This window comes from Arachis hypogaea, chromosome 18 (assembly GCF_003086295.3).
Source record: "Arachis hypogaea cultivar Tifrunner chromosome 18, arahy.Tifrunner.gnm2.J5K5, whole genome shotgun sequence".
NCBI classification, from domain to species: Eukaryota; Viridiplantae; Streptophyta; class Magnoliopsida; order Fabales; family Fabaceae; genus Arachis; species Arachis hypogaea.
This window is the reverse complement of record NC_092053.1, coordinates 95,136,945-95,156,274: the sequence shown is the minus strand read 5'-3', so window position 1 is coordinate 95,156,274 and position 19,330 is coordinate 95,136,945. Positions and strand designations below refer to the sequence as shown.

The 19,330-nt window shown below is 41.8% G+C and overlaps 1 non-coding gene across 1 annotated transcript; it reads left to right on the top strand.

Annotated features, from left to right (window-relative positions):
* Nucleotides 1-17,551: 17,551 nt before the first annotated feature.
* Nucleotides 17,552-17,659, top strand: LOC112773853 (small nucleolar RNA R71). The gene has a single exon (XR_003188379.1). It is a non-coding gene; the product is annotated as a small nucleolar RNA R71 (small nucleolar RNA).
* The last annotated feature ends 1,671 nt before the right edge of the window (nt 17,660-19,330 follow it).

Genomic DNA, 19,330 nt, shown 5'->3' with positions numbered 1-19,330 from the left:
TGCTCCGCCGGACAAGGTTGCTCCTTATATTTTACCCCGCATTGAACGACGAGGATGGGAGTTTCTTTTGAGGAAACCAAGGGAAATCAACCTCTCTTGGGTTGAAGAGTTCTACACTAGCTACCATCTTTCCTCCCTTCAATCGGTATACATGCGCCGCAAGCAAGTCCCAGTTTCGGAAGAGGCTATTCAGCTAGTGCTTAATGTCCTACCGGTGCCAGGTAACATGGATGGCTACCAAGAAATCTTACGTCAGCGAGAGAAGTCTGGATTTGATTGGGACTCGATCCTTCGAGTCATTGCTGAGCCAGAGGTATTTTGGATCCAAGGTCGACTCCGGATGAGGCCCAAGAGCATTGACGCTCGCTTCCTCACTGTGAAAGCTAGAGCTTGGGCTCAGATCCTATCTCACTATGTGCTACCTAGCACCCACAAGTCATCCCTCACGGCAGACCTCGCCTTGCTTGTTTGGTGTGTTCTCACGGAGAAACCGGTGAACATTTCGCTTCTTGTCAAGCAAGCGATGAGTCAAGTTCACGACCGGGGTAATTTACCATTTTCAGCATTGGTATCTGATTTAGTTGCTGCTGCGTGTATTCCTTGGGAAGCAAAGGACAAAAAGATTATAGTTCCGGCTAAGGGCGATGTGGTCCCAACCGGAAAATACTTACATCTTCCCATGAACAACCCAAGCCTTGACATAGCCCTTCCATCTACTATTCCTTCCACTTCATCATCACAACCACAACAAAGATCCACACATCAAAGGATAGAAGATCTTCCCTGGAAGCTTGTTAGATATGAGCGGCGCAATCAACGCCGATATACTTACATCAAGAAGCTTCTGCGTTGTGTTACCCCTAGCATGGAGGAACCTGAAATATTTACATCCACCTCAAACCCGAGTGATGGGAGCTCTGAAAGAGAGGATAGTGATGGTTCCGGTCACGACGGCCCTTTGCGCATTGTTCGTAGCACGGAGGACCGTGCTAATTTTTAAGTGTGGAGAGGTCGAACGACCGATCTCCATGGGTACAATCTCTTCCCTTCAATACCCATGGATTTATTTTTTGCTTAGTAGTTAGCATATTGCATGTGTAGTTAGTTTTGCTGTAAATACTCCTTGCATGATAGTTAGTTTCTATAGAATTACTTGGTCAAAACAATAACTTCTTTTCCAAGAAACTGTGTTTTGGGGTACCTACCAAATTTTTGAAATTTTTTTTTTGCAGTAAACTTGCTTTAAGAATGTATTTTGGAACATAGTGATTGAGCTAAGAACACAAGCATGAAAGTTTCGAGCCTATTGCATGGTTACATCTTCTAACCATTATTTCCATTCTTGTGTGCATATCTCTCTCTCTCTATGATTGTGATCCTTGCTTTGTCTAATTCTATATGTCCATTACTTTGTGTATGAATGCATTTACATGATCGAGGCTATCATTTTAATAGTCACTTTTCCCAAATGGTCTTAACCCTTTTATCTACCATTGCTAACCAATTTTGAGCCCATAATAAATCCCTCTTTGTTCTTAAATAGAGCACATCAACAACCTTAAGCGAAAAACCATGAATGTCCCTAAATTTGGATCCTTGATTAGCTTAGGTAAGTTAGGATGTGTATCATTCAATTAGGGTATACTTGGGAAATTTGGGTAGATATATAGGTGTGTAATTGTAGTGTAATTGAAAATTCTAGGATTTGGGAACATATTCATGCATTGAATGATTGGACTATATGCATTGAAACTTTTGCTCACAAGGCCCCCAAGAAAAGGGGATAGTAAAAAAAAAAGAGCAACAAAGGGGACAAAGAAACCCCAAGACAAAGTAATGAAGAAAACAATGCATATGGGTGTGAATTAAAAAAAATGCATGAGTATGCAAAAAGTGAAACTCAAGGGTAGCTAGGTAATGCATTATAGTTGTATAGGTTGCTCTATGTGTCTAGTGGGATCCTAGGTTAATCAAGGACTCAAATTTTGAGCTCACATGGCCATATACATCCTTACCCTCACCCTAGCCCCGTTACAACCCATGAATAAGACCTCGTGATACTTGTAAGCATGCATTAAGTAACTGTTGATTGTTAGATGAAAGATAAATCTTGGAAAGCATGATTAGGAGAGGATTGAGCGACGAACCCTATACACTTGAGTGAATAGAGCGGATACACTTCCGGTGAGGGTTCGATGCTCAATTCTTTGTTTCTGGCTTTCACAAGCGTTCGTTTAGCAAGTCATATGCACTCCTTAGTGATGTTCAATTTGGTAGGATTCATGAATTACATACTATTTTCACCCTATATGCTCACATGTATTCTTGGAGGATAGATTTACTCTTGACCAAGTAGGTAGATGATTTTACATCAATTGCATGCATCCACTTAGGTAGTTTGCATTTCATAAACCCTTTCTCACCATGATCTTTGGTCTTTTTATTTTAAGCATGAGGACATGCTTGGTTTAAGTGTGGGGAGATTTGATAAACCCCAATTTTGTGGTTTATATTATGTAGAATTTGGGAGGTTTTGTCAATATTTCTCACACTTATTCACATGAAATGCATGGTCTTGTGTTCACTTCCTAATATTGCTCCATGATGGAAAAGCATGCTTATTTTGCCTTAAAATTGCCATATTTTAATCCTCTTCTATTGCCATTCGATACCGTGATGTATTTGTTGAGTGATTTCAGGAATTATAGGGTAGGAATGGCCTAGAAGAGAGAAAGAAAGCATGTACAAAAGGGAGGAACATGAAAACTTGAAATTTTGGAAAAAGCAGCATTGGCGCGCCCGCGCACTCCATGCGCACGCGTGGATGAGGTTGGCTGGAAGCGGCGCGTAAGGATGAACGCATCCGCGCGGATCAGAAAACTCCTATCGACGCGCATGCGCACTTGGCGCACACGTGTGGATCACAAAAACAATCGGCGCGCACGCACGCATGGCGCGCACGCGTGGGAAGCTGCACGTGACCTCATTAAAGAAAATCGTGCCTGACGATTTCTGAGGCTCATCAAGCCCAATTTCAAGCTGTTTCTGCATGGAAAAGACCCAAGGATGCTAGAGGGAAAAGGAGGATCAACCATTTTATACTAGGACACAATTTTAGCTAGTTTTTTGGTTCTTTGTTCTTCTAGAGAGAGAAGCCCTTGTTCCTCTCTAGATCTAGTTTTAATTTGATCTTCCTTTGTTGAATTGTGAATTGGATCTTGTTAATTACTAGTTTTAATTGTTCAATTTGAATTTCCTAGTATAATTTTGCTTACATCTTGTGATGGTTTCATGAATTCTTGTCAATTGTCATTTTATACCCATTTCATGAATGTTGTGAATCTTGGCTTGTTGATGTTATATCGGTGATTTCTATGTTTAATTGTGTTGTTTGGATGATTGTATGTTGATGATTGTTAGTGGGTACTTGTTAATTTCAATTTAATTGCTATTTTGAACATGTCTTTTGCTAATGCTTACCATGTGTTTGATGAATTGCTTACTTTGATTATGGAGTAGTTCTCTTTACTCTTGGCCTAGGCCAAGGGAATTGGGTAAACTTGAGTCATTGGGTCTAATGGATTTGATGATTTGAGAGCCCTTAGTGGTCAATTTGATAACCATTGACGCTAACCTTCTACCAAGTTAATTAGTAGTGAGGTTAGAACTTATGGGTTGATGTTGACCAAACCATTTGACGTACTTCAAGTATAGAAGTAGACTTAATGAGTTTGGTTCCTCATAATTGTCAAGATATGGTTATTAGACAAGGATGGTGACCCCAATTCCCAAACCTAGCCAAGAGTTGCTTTTATTATTCATATTTGAGAACCCAATTTCCCAATCACTTGCTTTAGTTATAGTTACTTGTTTAGATTAGAATAGAATCATATTGGATGTTACTTTGTTAGTTTGAAATTACTCATATCTTGCTTAGTTATTTGCATTAGTTTCTTGCAATCTAAGATTACTTGCTTGTTAAGATTCCCATTTATTTTTATGCTCATAACTCACAACCTCGGATTTCTAACCAATGTTGAAGCACATGTTTGCCCATTCCTTGTGAGACGACCCGAGGTTTGAATACTTCGGTTGTTTCTATTGGGGTTGAACTTGTGACAACCAAATTCCTCTTCTAAATTTGACACCCGAGGATTGTTGTTGGTAGAGTGATGAGACGCAAAAGCTGGTGAATTAAAAATTATTAAAATGGTTACGTTGCAAGTATAGTTCCTAACTCACCGAAAATCTGCCTATCAATTTAGAAATATGTCACAGAGAATTAAATTAAAAATTACTGGGAGTTTTAAGTCCCAGGTCGTCTCCCAACGAGTTGCAGAAAAGTGTGCTATCTTATTAATCAGATGTTCCAAGAAGTTGAGCTAAGTAAATTGGGATGTAAATTGAGGAAAGTTAAATAATGTGAATAAAAACCTTGACTGGGAGTTGATTGGTTGGAATTTCTATTATTGGTGGAGTGAATGTAAGATTAATTTATAATTAATGGTTGTTCTGTCTGGTTATCCTTTACCAAGTAAGGGAAAGTCAAACAAGCTAGAATGCCAGATCTGTTCACAAGTTGCAACCCACTTAGTTCAAAGGGATTGGCGTTGGTGACAGGATAGCAATCCAACATTTAACCCAATTACAAATTTTTTCTTTCAATCCTTCCAACTCAAGAATTCCTTTTAATCAACTCCCCATCAAGTAAGGAAACTACTCACGCATTGTAAATAAAGAATCCATAACACATGAAAGGGAATTAAAAGAAGACATGATTATTGGAATTGAAATTGAATTAAAAAGAAATAATCCTTGCATTAATTAATCATAAAAGTATTCAAATAACAAAATTGAACAAAACAAGGAACATAGAAGAATGAAGCCAAGTTAAGAAAACAAACTAGAATGATGAAGTCTTGATGAGGAAATAATTCTTCTCAATGTTCCAATGCTAAGACCAATTGAAAATTAAAATTCTAAAACCTAGAGAGAAAAACCTAAGAGAATAAAACTAGATCTGAAACTGTCTCTGAATGAATGTCTTAATTGTTTCTGCATGTTCTCTGACTCTAGTCTGCTGTTCCGGGCCGAAAACTGGGTCGAAATAGGGCCCAAAATTGCCCCCAACGAATTCTGTAGATTATGCAGATTGCACATGTCACGCGATCGCGTCATCCATGCGGACGCGTCATTCGCGTTTTTCCTCGCCACGCGTTCGCGTCGTCCATGCTACCGCGTCGCCAGAACTTTTCCTATTCGTGCGGCCGCGTGAGCCATGCGACCGCGTCACTGCAATTTGCTCTCCTTCGCGCGGTCGCGAGAGCCATGCGACCGCGTCACTTCTCGCTGGTTATCTCCTCAAATTCTTGTGTTTCTTCCATGTTTTTTGCTAGCTTCCTTTCCAATCTCCAACTCATTCATGCCCTATAAAGTCTGAAACACTTAACACACAAATCACGGCATCGAATGGAATAAAGGAGAATTAAAAATAAATAATTAAAGTCTCTAGGAAGCAGTTTTCAAACATGTAATAAATTCAGGAAGGAAATCTAAATGCATGCTAATTTAATGAATAAGTGGGTAAGGATCATGATAAAACCACACAATTAAACACAATATAAGCCATAAAATAGTGGTTTATCAACCTCCCCACACTTAAACATTAGCATGTCCTCATGCTTAATTGAAGGAGATAAGGAAATAAGTATGAACATGTAGAAACTCATGAAATGCAGTGCAAACCTATACATATATAAATAAATGCAACTATATGATTCTTGTCCACTTAATCAAAAGTAAATAAGCTCTTCAAAACAATTACAAATCAAATTCTACTAATTTTATCATTACACAATAAAACAGATAAAAGTGCAAGAAAATAGCTCGTGAAAGCAGGGAACATGAAAATTCAAGCATTGAACTCTCACTGATAATGTATGTATGTCATGCTTTCTAACTTTTGTTCTTCTCCTAACCAATCAACATTAGTTAATATACCAATGCAAACATCATGAGGTCTTTTCAAGGTTGTAATGGGGCTAAGGTATAGGCAGGGGTGTATATTTTGTCAAGTGAGTTAATAAATTGAATCTTTAATTAACTCAAGCTCTAATATAACTTGTATACACTGAATGTCATCTTTAAAGTTCATACCTAGCTACCCAGAATTCCCTTTTTCAATCCATACTCATGTATCAACTTATATTTTTGGTTCTATCATACGTGCACTGATCTTCGAATTCTGAATTCAACATTGGGGTAATTTTGTCCCCTTATTTATTGATTTTTCATAAATTTTTTTTTATATAAATAAAGCTTGTCAATGCACATAGATTTTTAATTCTTGTAGTTTCACATGAGTAGGTATCCAAATTCCCTTTAAATTTTCATGACACATTCCCTTAACAACTTTTGTTCCCACAATTTTCCATACTTAACTAGCACACACAATTCTATCTTAAGCTAACTAAAGATTCAATTTGGGATATACGATTGTTTTTCGGCTTAAGGTTAGTAATGTGGTAAAATATCGAACAAATGGGAATTAAAGGCTCAAAGTGGTTAACAAAGGTAATTGAAAAGGGTAGGCTTAATTTGGATGAGTGAGTTTAAACAAATAATGGCCTCAATCATGTGCAAGCACGCAAATATAATAACTATTGGACATATAAGATAAAACAAGATATAGATTACAATCACAGAGAAGTAAACACACAAGAACGAAATAATTATGGTTAAATAATGTAACCATTCATAAATGCTCAAATCTTTCACAGGTTGTGTGTTCTTTAGCTCAAATATCATGTTCCAAATACAACTCAAGCAAATTTATCATAAAAATTTTGAAAAATTAGTGAAATTTTGTTCCAAAGATAGATTTTTAAAAGAAACTTATTGTCTTTTCAATCAAGTAGAACATGCATGCAACTATCCTAACCTATGCAATTTATTCTATTCTATAAAGGAAAAAAAATCTAACAAAAATATCCTAATTATTGGTGACAGAGAAGAGAATTTACCTCCGGAAGTCAGGTACTGACCGACCTCCCCACACTTAAGGCTTTGCACCGTCCTCGGTGCCATCTGTCAGAAACAGGGGTGTGCTGGTAGCAGTATCTCCACAGGCGGGGCCGTCATGGCTCCCTGTGCTGGTAAAGAAAGTGGAGTTCGGGGTATCTGAGTCTCTGAAATGTCCCTTGAGTAGCTCTTTGAGGTGTTTGAATCGGCGCTCGTTACGGCGCTCTCTCATCTTTGCTTTCTGTTCTTGCCGATCCAACCGTTCGATTATCTGCTGGAGCAATTTCTCAGTTGTAGATGCTTGTGGTGTTGAAGAAGGATTATCTTCAACTGGAGCAGTAGAAAGGCTTGTAGTGGCTGTTGAGAGTCTGAGGTATTTCCCGTTAGGGACATACTGATCATCCCGTGGAAGCATGGCTTTGGTGTCCCCAGCTCTGTAGGAGACTCCGGCTGCTGAGACAAGATCTGAGACCAAGGTGGGGAAAGGTAAGTTGCCCGCAATCTGCACGTGTTCCATAGCATTCCGGATATGTCTTGCGAGATTCAGAGGTTGGTCTGTAAGGATGCACCATAGTAGAACAGCCATGTCTGCAGTGAAGGAGGACTCATGAGTGCTCGGAAAGACGTAATGGGACATGATCTGTGCCCATACGCGAGCCTCCAAGGTAAGTGCTGAAGCCAAGATTCCCTTAGGGCGGGTACGGTGGTATCCGTAGATCCAACGGCTGCCAGGTAATGCGATGACTCCGAGAACGGAGTCCCAGTTGAATTGGTATCTCTAGCGCTGAAGGGTGACTACTTGAAAAGCGTCCATTCCTGCTGGAATAGGGGGAAGACTCAGAGCTTGCTGAATGGCCTCTTCTGTGATGGGGACTTGCTTCTGCCGGACATAAACAGACTGCAGGGTTGGTATGTAGAAGTTGGAGTAGAACTCAACTACCTAAGAAAGATTGACCTGCCTTGGCTGTTTCCGTAGGAAACCCCATTGTCTTTGCTCAATTTGCGGCTCAACAAAGGTGGCAATATTGGACGGGAGGATAAGAAGGTATTCATTGTTATAATTCCTTTCTGCCAGGATAGGGAACATCTGCTCACAGTAGCGATCGGGAAATCGCACAGTGTCCTTTGCTGGAAAGGCTTTCTCTTTTTCATAAACCTTTATTATCCGCTTAACTCTTTTTGTTGAGGGCTTGACTGTGGTTGAAGAAGGCTCTGCCACTAATGCTCTTTTAGTTCCTCTTCTTGCTGGTGGTTTGGAGGTTACTTTCTCCTTTCCTTTCTTGGTGGCCATCCTGAAAGAAGGGAAGAAAAAGAAAATTAAATTTAAAGAGATATACAGCAAGGAAGGAAACGGAAAAGAGGGTGAATGATGCACAGCAAAATGTAGATGACAGTAACACATGCTCTCGAGTACATATGAAAAGCCATCAATGGAAAATAGCTAGTGCGTACAAAGTCAAGTGAATGCAGGGGTGTTTATTGGCATGCCGAAAAAGGGCATGAGTGGCATGGACCAAGCATTACTTCGTAAGAAACCATCACGTTTGTATTGACAATTGAATTCAAATAATAAAATAATAATGAAAAGTTGTGAAAAGCAAGCATTGAATAGTATAGCAACATAGAGAAGTGCATAATGTCACATGAGCTTTTTCACAAACACATAGCATGCATGGTGAATAGGGTATAGAAAATATGAAGATGAACATGCAAGCAATCCCTTAAATGGGAGAAAAATAATTGTCAAACAATTTGCAATAATCCACAAGCATATAATGAGGGATGATAACTCAAAAGGTTTCTAACACCATGTAAAGAAAAGAAAAGAAGAAGAAGAAAAATAAAAATTTGAAAAGAAAAAGAAAAGAAAAAGAAAATAATAATATATATACATAATATAAAAAGAATTATAGGAAAAAGAGAAGAAGGAAGAAGAAGGTAAAACCTTGTTAATGGTGGTAAGAGAGATATAGAGTGAAAGGTGAGATAGAAGGGGGAAGGGGGAAGGAAGAAATAAGGGGGGAAAGAAAAATTAGGATTTGGGGAAGAGAAAGATAAGATAATTTGGCAATTTAGGTTGAGCTGTGCGGCGCATGCGACGCGGCCGCATGGGGCACGCGTTCGCGTGGGTGTGCGTCAGGTAAGGGGACGCGATCGCGTCAGTCACGCGGTCGCGTGACCCGTGTTACGCTGCTGGCGCGAGTGCAGCCTCGCTCCAGCACAACTCTCTGTTCGATTTATTTTAATTGCCAAAATTGGGTGACGCGATCGCGTGGGTCACGCGATCGCGTGAGTGTGCGTTATAAAATAAGTGACGCGGCCGCGTCGGCGACGCGGTCGCGTGATAAGGATTGTGCTTCCAGCACCAATCCAACACTACTCTTGCACAATATCTCAGTGTGCACCCTTTTACGTCGAAATTCAGGGCACGCGGCCACGTGGGTCGATTTATGCCATTGGCACGCCTCCAGCCGGACTCCAGCCGAACTCTCTGTTCGTTTATTTGTTTTCTCCACCCTCTTTGTGACGCGGACGCGTCGCTGATGCGATCGCGTCGCGCGGTGAAAAACCCTTTTTTTTAAAAAAAGAAATATGAAGACATGAAATGCAAATACACGAAAGCACTAATAAAGGGAAGAGTTATTAAAGAAGAAAAACTAAAAGTGAAGAAAAGAACGATCATACCGCGGTGGGTTGTCTCCCACCAAGAACTTTGCTTTAACGTCCGTAAGTTGGACGCTTCACTAGCTCAATCGGCTGCTATGTGGGGATCTTTCAGGCGGAAGATCTCAAGCTCCTTATTTTTCTGCACCTTCTCACCATGGTACAGCTTCAGGCGTTGTCCATTAACCTTAATAAGTTCAGAGCTTGAAGGATGGCTTAGGTGATAAACTCCGTACGGTTTAGCCTTCTCTACTTTGTATGGACCTTCCCATTTTGATCTCAACTTACCGGGCATGAGCCTTAGTCGAGATTTGTAAAGGAGGACAAAATCTCCAGGTTGAAACTCTTTCTTCTTGATGTTCTGATCATGCACAGCTTTCATATTTTCCTTGTAAATTCTGGAGTTTTCATAAGCTTCTAGGCGAAGGTTCTCCAGTTCCTGCAGTTGCAACTTCCTTTCAGCTCCGGCGTTCTCAATTCCCATGTTGCACTCCTTAACTGCCCAGAAGGCTCTATGTTCTATTTCAACTGGGAGGTGACAAGCTTTTTCATAAACCAAGCGGAAGGGACTCATCCCAATGGGCGTCTTGTATGCTGTTCTATATGCCCACAGTGCATCTTGTAGCCTGGTGCTCCAGTCTTTTCTATGAGGCTTTACTATCTTTTGCAAGATACGCTTAACTTCTCTGTTTGATATCTCGGCTTGCCCATTAGTTTGGGGATGGTAAGCTGTTGCAACTTTATGGATTATCCCATGCTTCTTCATCAATCCTGTTAGTCTCCTGTTACAAAAATGGGTGCCTTGATCGCTCACGATTGCTCGTGGTGATTGTAACAGCCCAAACCACCCGCTAGCACGATATTGTCCGCTTTGGCACACAAGGCCTCACGGTTTTGCCTTTGACGATAGGGATGATAGCCGAAGCCCCCCACACTCACTCGTCAAAACGCGTCATGCTAGGGAGAGGTATCCACACCCTTATAAGGCATGCTTCATTCCCCTCCCCAACCGATGTGGGCCTTACAATCCACCCCCCTAAGGGAGCCCAGTGCCCTCGCTGGCACATCGATCCGGGTTCCGGCTCTGATACCATCTGTAATAGCCCAGACCACCGGGCTTTCGCCTAGGAGCCTAGGCCCAACTCTCAACTTGGAGCGGGCAGGCCAGTAGACACATCTACCAACCCAACCCGGCAGCCTTGGCCCTTATTCCATCACCTTATTGTCCCCGCTTGGGTTATAAGTTGGCGCTACACAACTCGACCTCTCGGTTAGGTGGAAATTCCTCAATATCATCAGGAAACACTTCCGGAAACTCACACACTACTGGAATCTGATCCAACCTTTGATCATCACCCGAAACACCCGCGGTTAACAACAGGATACCCTGACATTCGATTCCAGAACAGTTCACCATCATCGAATTCAAGTAATAATTATTCACCACAACCGGCCCTTCTGTATTCTCCGGCATAAAGTACACCGACTTGGTAGAACAATCAAGCAGGACATGGTTTTCAGATAACCAGTCCAATCCCAAGATAAGATCAAGACCGATCATCGGTAAGCAGATTAAATTATGGACAAAATCACGCTGCTTGAACCTAAACGAAACTTTCGGGCATCCTAGCCTAGTTACCATGGTTTCATGGGTAGCATTATACACCTTTAAGTCATAACCTAAGGTTACGATCTTCAATCCTAACTCATGGGCTTTCTCAAATGCAATAAATGAATGCGATGCTCCCGAATCAAATAAAGCATTTAAAGTTTGACCAGCCATTTCACAGTTACCTCGAATGAGTGTCTCGGATCCCTCTGCACCCACAGCTGAGGTGGTGAACACCCGACCAGTCTGTTGTGCTTTCCCAGCACCTTGCTTTTGCTTCTCTGGACAACTTGCGGCTTTATGCCCCGCCTTTCCACAATTGTAGCACAAACCCCATCCGGCCTTGCATGGTACTCCCGGATGGTGACTCCCACACCTAGTACAAGCTTGATCGTTCTGAGGCTGCTTCCCAAACCTTTTCCCTTGGGAGTAGTTATTGTTGGGCCTCCTAAAAGAACCTCCCCTCTTGAAGAGCGGACCTCTAGGTGCAAAGCTCTTCCCTCGGTTTTGTGGAAATGATCCCTTGTGATTTCCTTTCTCAGTGGCTGCCCTTTTCACACACTCTTCAGCAACCCTACACTTGTTCACCAATTCGGAGAAAGTCCTAATCTCCATTGGCCCCACCGAACCGAAAATATCACTCTGGAGTCCTCCTTCGTACTTAACACACTTCCATTCCTCATATTCCACCGGAGTCCCTTGACACATACGAGAGAATCTGAACAGCTCCTCAAACTTGTCAGTATATTCAGATACGGACATAGTACCCTGCTTCAGTTGCAACAATTCAAGCTTCTTGGCCGTCCTAGCAGAAGTCGGAAAGTACTTCTTATAGAACTCCTCTTGAAAGACATCCCAGGTGATATAATCATCACCCTGCTGCAGGAGGCGTCGGATTCCCTGCCACCAATGCGACGCTTCACCAGTGAGCAAATAGGTAGCGAACTCCACACGCTGCCCTTCAGGTACCACCTGCGCTTGCAGTGCTCGTTCCATAGCTTGAAACCACGTATCGGCTTCAGTCGGGCTAGTAGTTCCCTTGAACTTTGGTGGATTAACCTTCAAAAAGTTCGCCAGTGTCATCGGGCCTTGAACTCCACCTCCGTCATTACCATGGTTGTTCATCTGTTGACCAAGAGCCTCAGCAGTGGCTTGCATAGCAGCAGCCATATTCTCCAACGCAGTCATAAAGTTCACCGGGTCATTAGGGTTATTCTCCGACGCACGAGCATTAGTACGACCTCTCCCACGACCTCTACCGCGTACACGAGGCGCCATCTGGTCCCTATACACACCAAACAATCGATATTAAGTTGATCAGTCTCAATATCGGAAGTCTAGTGCTTCAAAGTCCCAAATGCATGCTCATGAATGTTTATGCCAATTATATCAAGCAGATATACTAGTAGCACATAACACACACACACAGAGAATGCACAGAACCATAGTCAGTCCATTCCTCAGGCTCTACAGGAACGAACTGCTCTGATACCATCTGTAACAGCCCAGACCACCCGCTAGCACGATATTGTCCGCTTTGGCACACAAGGCCTCACGGTTTTGCCTTTGACGATAGGGATGATAGCCGAAGCCCCCCACACTCACTCGTCAAAACGCGTCATGCTAGGGAGAGGTATCCACACCCTTATAAGGCATGCTTCGTTCCCCTCCCCAACCGATGTGGGCCTTACAATGTAACAGCCCAGACCACCCGCTAGCACGATATTGTCCGCTTTGGCACACAAGGCCTCACGGTTTTGCCTTTGACGATAGGGATGATAGCCGAAGCCCCCCACACTCACTCGTCAAAATGCGTCATGCTAGGGAGAGGTATCCACACCCTTATAAGGCATACTTCGTTCCCCTCCCCAACCGATGTGGGCCTTACAATCCACCCCCCTAAGGGAGCCCAGCGCCCTCGCTGGCACATCGATCCGGGTTCCGGCTCTGATACCATCTGTAACAGTCCAGACCACCCGCTAGCACGATATTGTCCGCTTTGGCACACAAGGCCTCACGGTTTTGCCTTTGACGATAGGGATGATAGCCGAAGCCCCCCACACTCACTCGTCAAAACGCGTCATGCTAGGGAGAGGTATCCACACCCTTATAAGGCATGCTTCGTTCCCCTCCCCAACCGATGTGGGCCTTACAGTGATCCAAAGCGACATATAATATGGTTTCTTACAAAGGAAACAACAGTGTTAGCATCATCAGTGCGGGTAGGAATTGCTTCTACCCATTTGGAAACATAATCCACAGCTAACAATATATAAAAATATCCATTAGAATTTGGAAATGGACCCATGAAGTCAATGCCCCAAACATCAAAAATTTCACAGAAGAGCATATATTGTTGAGGCATCTCATCCCTCTTGGATATATTACCAAATTTCTGGCTTGGGAGGCTGGATTTACAAAACTCAGCAGCGTCTCTAAAAAGAGTAGGCCACCAGAATCCGCAGTCTAAGATCTTTCTAGCTATTCTTTGAGGGCCAAAATGTCCTCCACTCTCAGATGAGTGACAGGCCTCTAAAATGGACTGGAATTCTGATTGAGGCACACAACGTCTAATTATCTGGTCAGCGCCACATCTCCATAAATATGGGTCATCCCATATATAATATTTAGACTCGCTTTTCAGCTTGTCTCTTTGATGTTTAGAAAAATGTGGAGGAAATGTGTGGCTAACTAAATAATTAGCAACAGGTGCATACCAAGGGATTACCGCAGATACTGCTTGCAGGTTGTCAAAGGGAAAATTATCATCTATAGGAGTAGAATCACCCTTAATATGTTCAAGGCGACTCAAGTGGTCTGCTACTAAATTCTGATTACCACTCCTATCCTTTATTTCTAAATCAAATTCTTGTAACAGCAGTATCCAACGTATAAGTCTTGGTTTGGATTCCTTTTTAGCTAATAGATACTTTAGAGCTGCATGGTCCGAATACACTACTACTCTAGTACCAAGTAAATAGGCTCGGAATTTATCCAGAGCAAAAACAATAGCCAGAAGCTCTTTCTCAGTAGTAGTATAATTAGACTGGGCAGTGTCTAAAATCTTAGACGCATAGGCAATAACAAAAGGATCCTTACCTTTGCGCTGAGGCAGTGCTGCTCCTACTGCATGGTTGGAAGCATCGCACATGATTTCAAACGGCTGACTCCAGTCTGGTCCTCTCACAATTGGGGCTTGAGTTAGAGCAGTCTTCAGCTTATCAAACGCTTGTTCGCAATCCTCACTGAACTCGAACTCAATATCCTTCTGCAGTAATCTGGACAAGGGAAGTGCCACCTTTCTAAAGTCCTTAATAAATCTCCAGTAGAAACCTGCATGGCCAAGCAACGAACGGACTTCCCTCACAGAAGAGGGGTAAGGTAAACTAGAAATAACATTCGCCTTTGCTGGGTCTACAGAAATACCATTATTAGATACCATATGTCCTAATACAATCCCTTGTTTTACCATAAAGTGGCATTTTTCGAAATTCAATACAAGATTTGTGTTAACACATCTATCTAATACTCGAGATAATCCATCTAAGCAAAGGCTAAAAGAATCACCATAAATGCTAAAATCCTCCATAAAAACTTCCATACAGTCCTCGATAAGATCAAAGAAAAGACTCATCATGCACCTTTGGAAGGTAGCTGGTGCATTGCACAAGCCAAAGGGCATTTTTTATAAGCATAGGTCCCAAAAGGACATGTAAAAGTAGTCTTTTCCTGATCCTCAGGAGCTATATGAATTTGGAAATAACCTGTGTAACCATCTAAAAAGCAATAATGTGATTTACCTGACGGGCGATCCAGCATTTGATCAATGAATGGAAGTGGGTAGTGATCCTTACGGGTAGCTTGGTTGAGACGCCTGTAATCAATGCAGACTCTCCAAGCATTCTGAACTCTAGTTGCTAGGAGCTCTCCATGCTCACTCTTCACTGTAGTGACTCCAGATTTCTTGGGCACCACTTGTACTGGGCTTACCCATTCACTGTCTGAAATGGGATATATGATACCTGCTTCCAATAGTCTGGTCACTTCCTTTTTGACAACTTCCAAGATGGTGGGATTCAATCTTCTCTGGGGTTGATGGACAGGTCTTGCTCCCTCTTCGAGAAATATTCTATGCTCGCATACTTGAGGGTTGATTCCCACTATGTCTGCCAAACTCCACCCAATTGCCTTCTTATGCTTCCTCAGTACATCAAGTAACTTCTCTTCTTGTTGAGAAGTCAGTTCCCTTGCAATAATAACCGGAAGCTTCTGCTCATCCTCAAGATAAGCATATTTGAGATGTGGGGGGAGAGGTTTTAATTCTAACTTTTGATCATGGGCAGGCTCTGGATTATCTGGGGCTTGTGAAAATGGCGAAGTGCCCTCACTGTCAGTTAAGAGGGTCCCCACACTGGGACCTTCTCCAGTGTGCCTCTCTTCAAACTCTTCCTCTTGAATTTCAGCCACACTTTCGTCTATGACATCACACTGGAAGATAGAACGATTTTCTGGGGGATTGTCAATGACTCCATTCATATTGAAGATTACTATGCGGCCATCTATTTCAAAGGAGTATGTTCCTGAAAAAGCATCCAATTTGAATTTTGATGTCTTCAGGAATGGTCTTCTAAGTAGGATTGATGATGGCTTATTTGAATCATTGTGGGGCATCTCCAAGATATAAAAATCAGTGGGAAATGTGAGCCCTTTAATGTTCACCAAAACATCTTCAGCAACTCCAGCCACTGTAATAATGCTTTTATCTGCTAACACAAAACGAGCTGCCGACCTTTTTAAGGGAAGGAGCCTCAAAACATCATATATAGACAAAGGCATTATACTGACACATGCTCCTAAATCACACATGCAATCATAAATTACTACACCACCAATAGTACAACTAACTATGCAAGGACCTGGATTACTACATTTTTCAGGTAATCCTCCCATTAAAGCAGATATAGAACTACCTAAAGGAATAGTTTCTAATTCATTAATTTTGTCTTTATGGATACATAAGTCTTTTAGAAACTTTGCATATTTAGGTACCTGTTGAATAACATAAAAAAGGGGAACAGTTACCTCAACCTTTTTGAATATCTCTACCATTTTAGGATCGGGGTCCAGCTGCTTCCTGGGCTTCCTTGCAAGTTGTGGAAATGGAACGGGAGTAGTGTTTTCTGTGGTGCCTGCGCCTTTTGGTGCTTCCTCCTGTGGTTGAGCTATTTCTTCTGAAGCTATGTCCTGTATATCCTCTTCCTCTTCAACATCTTCGATTTCTACCACCTCTTCAGCTGAGGAATATTCTGGTGAGCTTGGTTCCTCCTGATTCCTCTCCTGCAGTGTGGTTCCGGACCTCAGGGTGATGGCATTAATGCCTCCCTTTGGGTTGGGTAATGGTTGAGAGGGGATTCCAGTGGTGCTTGAAGGTTGGTTATTGGAATTTTGTGCTGGTACAAACTGTGTCATAAAAGCTTGCATAGTAGAGGTGAGACCATTCAGACTGGCATTAATACTATTCATGATGTTACTTTCCATGGCCTATTGTCTTTTCTCAAAAGATTGCAGTAGGTCTTCAGTAGAAGGTGAAGAAGAATGGGTAAATTGAGAGGTCTGCTGCTGATTGTTCTGTGGTCCTTGGTTCTGCCTCATGTGAGGTGCTCTGTAAGGTTGATTTTGCTGCCTGTTATTGTTATTGTTCCACCTCTGATTTCCCTGATTATCTCTGCCTCCTCTATTATTGTTGTCCCTCCAATTCTGGTTTGAATTGTCCTGCCATCCATGGTTATTATTTCCACTTTGATTGTACCCTTGGTTGGGGCGGTCATAGAAGTTGTGAGTGGATGCCACCATGTTGTCTTCTTGTTGGAGCTGCGGGCATTCATCAGTGTAATGGCTGTAATCAGCACAGATTCCACAAATTCTTTGTGGGACTAGTTGTTGGTTTTGCTGTGGTGGAGGAGGTTGAGCTTGCTGAGCTTGTTGATTCAACTGTATTTGCTTTAGCAAGTTGGTCATTTCACAGATGCCTTCACGTAGAGCAGCAGTCTCGCTGCTAGAAGATACTTCTGCAACAGCTTTTGAACGGCCTTGCTTCTGTCTGTGGTTCCTAGTGGATTCAGCTAAATCACTGATCAATTGCCAAGCTTCATTAGTGGTCTTGTACTTCTTCATAGACCCATTGCTGGCACTTTCCAGTATGGTCTTAACTTGGGGCCTCATACCCTGTGTGATATAGCTGAGTAGCACGATCTTGTCAATCATGTGGTGGGGGCATGCTTCCAGAAGATTATTGAAGCGCTCCCAGTATTCAAAGAGAGTCTCATTATCATCCTGAACAATTGTGGAGATATCCTTCCTTAGCTTATCAGTGACTTCAGATGGGAAGAATTTCTCCAGAAACTCCTTTCTGAGTGTATCCCAGTTGGATACATTTGCTAGAGGTTGAGTGTAGTACCACTCTCTTGCTTTTCCCTCAAGAGAAAATGGAAAAGCTTTCAGCAGTATTGAAGTTTCATCAGTGCCATCACGCCTGACAGTAGAACAGGCTGCCTGAAAATCTCTCAAGTGCTTGATAGGCTCTTGAGCAAGTAGGCCATGAAACCTAGGCATCAAATTTAGCAGTGCGGGCTTTATTTCAAAATCTGTAGCTACCGCCGGATGATGCGCTTGAAACGGTTGCATTGTAAAATTAGGGGATCCTTCCTCCTGGATGGTAACTCTCCTAGCTGCCATGTTTTCTGCACGTAAAACAACCGAATCAGTAGAACGGGGGCTGGTTTCTTCCTCAGATTCACTTTCAGATCCGCCCTCAGAGCGGGCTAACCGACGCTGTTCTCGCCTTATTCGTGAAATTGTCCTTTCAATTTCAGGATCGAATATTAGCAAGCGCGGATCAGGAAGTGAACGCGTCATTTGACGGAAGAAACATGCAGCTCATAGTAGCAAAATAAAATAAAATGCAGATAAATAAATTCTAATTAATAAAATTAGCACTCTATTGCAACTCCCCGGCAACGGCGCCAAAAATTGATGAGACGCAGAAGCTGGTGAATTAAAAATTATTAAAATGGTTACGTTGCAAGTATAGTTCTTAACTCACCAAAAATCTGCCTATCAATTTAGAAATATGTCACAGAGAATTAAATTAAAAATTACTGGGAGTTTTAAGTCCCAGGTCGTCTCCCAACGAGTTGCAGAAAAGTGTGCTATCTTATTAATCAGATGTTCCAAGAAGTTGAGCTAAGTAAATTGGGATGTAAATTGAGGAAAGTTAAATAATGTGAATAAAAACCTTGACTGGGAGTTGATTGGTTGGAATTTCTATTATTGGTGGAGTGAATGTAAGATTAATTTATAATTAATGGTTGTTCTGTCTGGTTATCCTTTACCAAGTAAGGAAAAGTCAAACAAGCTAGAATGCCAGATCTGTTCACAAGTTGCAACCCACTTAGTTCAAAGGGATTGGCGTTGGTGACAGGATAGCAATCCAACATTTAACCCAATTACAAATTTTTTCTTTCAATCCTTCCAACTCAAGAATTCCTTTTAATCAACTCCCCATCAAGTAAGGAAACTACTCACACATTGTAAATAAAGAATCCATAACATATGAAAGGGAATTAAAAGAAGACATGATTATTGGAATTGAAATTGAATTAAAAAGAAATAATCATTGCATTAATTAATCATAAAAGTATTCAAATAACAAAATTGAACAAAACAAGGAACATAGAAGAATGAAGCCAAGTTAAGAAAACAAACTAGAATGATGAAGTCTTGATGAGGAAATAATTTCTTCTCAATGTTCCAATGCTAAGACCAATTGAAAATTAAAATTCTAAAACCTAGAGAGAAAAACCTAAGAGAGTAAAACTAGATCTGAAACTGTCTCTGAATGAATGTCTTAATTGTTTCTGCATGTTCTCTGACTCTAGTCTGCTGTTTTGGGCCGAAAACTGGGTCGAAATAGGGCCCAAAATCGCCCCCAACGAATTCTGCAGATTATACAGATCGCACATGTCACGCGATCGCGTC